Source organism: Capsicum annuum, chromosome 2, assembly GCF_002878395.1.
Source record: "Capsicum annuum cultivar UCD-10X-F1 chromosome 2, UCD10Xv1.1, whole genome shotgun sequence".
Lineage (NCBI taxonomy): Eukaryota > Viridiplantae > Streptophyta > Magnoliopsida > Solanales > Solanaceae > Capsicum > Capsicum annuum.
The window spans coordinates 38,851,884-38,852,952 of record NC_061112.1 but is presented as its reverse complement, the minus strand read 5'-3'; the positions used below and the strand labels follow the sequence as shown (position 1 = coordinate 38,852,952).

Genomic DNA, 1,069 nt, shown 5'->3' with positions numbered 1-1,069 from the left:
CTTCTTCTCTTCTCATTTTCTTTGATCATTGGTCACCACGGAGGGAGTAGAAGGTGTCTTAGGAACGTCAGTATCACTAGTGTGCCACACCCAGTTTTGTTTGGATACTTCACCTATCAATCGGAAAGCCGCAAAATGATACAATTTTATAATAGAGCTACCCATCGCGTTATCCTCAACCATTTTGTTCAATGGGTCAAGATCTCTATATAAAATCTCAAGGAGCATCTTATTCGGGACGTCATAATTTGGGAATTGGTATATCTTTCCATTAAACCTCTCCCATGCTTCAAACAATGGTTCTCCATTTAATTTCTAGAAGTTTACAATCTCATCCCACTTAAAGTGGGAAATATCTATCAAGGAACACCGTGGTGAGTTCCTCCCAAGAGGTGATTGAGCCAGGTGGACGTGAGTGGATCTATAAAACCGCATCGCCTATTAGTGAAAATGGGAAGATTCGAAGCTAGATGGACTCTTGAGTAATATGCGTTATGTTAAATGGCGCACAAACTTTCACAAAGTTTTTTAAATGAACATTTGGGTCTTCATATGCTTTACCCCCATATAATCCTTTCATTTGCAATATGTGAAGCATCACGCAGTTACATAAAACACACCATTCCCATTGGTTGGCGGTATACGGATAGCACTTGTTTGCCCCACCTTATTTAATTGGACTTCATCGTCTAGTAGGGCATCAAAGGGGCCAAAATTACTTGCATTATTGCTCATTTCCCTATTCACACTTTGATCACCTACAAATTAGTCAAAAACAACAAACAAAGTAAATTACACCACTCGGGTAGTCCCAAGTAAGAATAGCACCACACAAGTGAAATCTATATTTCACTCCCTAGCAATGGCACCATTTTGATAATGCTCAACTCACTCCCATAATTGAGGGGTAAGGCGGTCATTGTCAAGTAATGCAATGTAAATTGGGTTCGAATATCAAAGAGTGAATGTTATAGACTTCAAACCTATAGGTACTCAAGTTACTATAAGATTACCCGAAATGCTAATGGAAACAACATGTATTAGTAAATAAGGGGATTTTCTTAAAATT

General features: G+C 38.5%; 1 non-coding gene across 1 annotated transcript; it reads left to right on the top strand.

The window, feature by feature from the left end:
• The first annotated feature begins 238 nt into the window (after positions 1-238).
• On the top strand, positions 239-342 carry LOC124896415. Its single transcript, XR_007052778.1, has one exon. It is a non-coding gene; the product is annotated as a small nucleolar RNA R71 (small nucleolar RNA).
• The last annotated feature ends 727 nt before the right edge of the window (positions 343-1,069 follow it).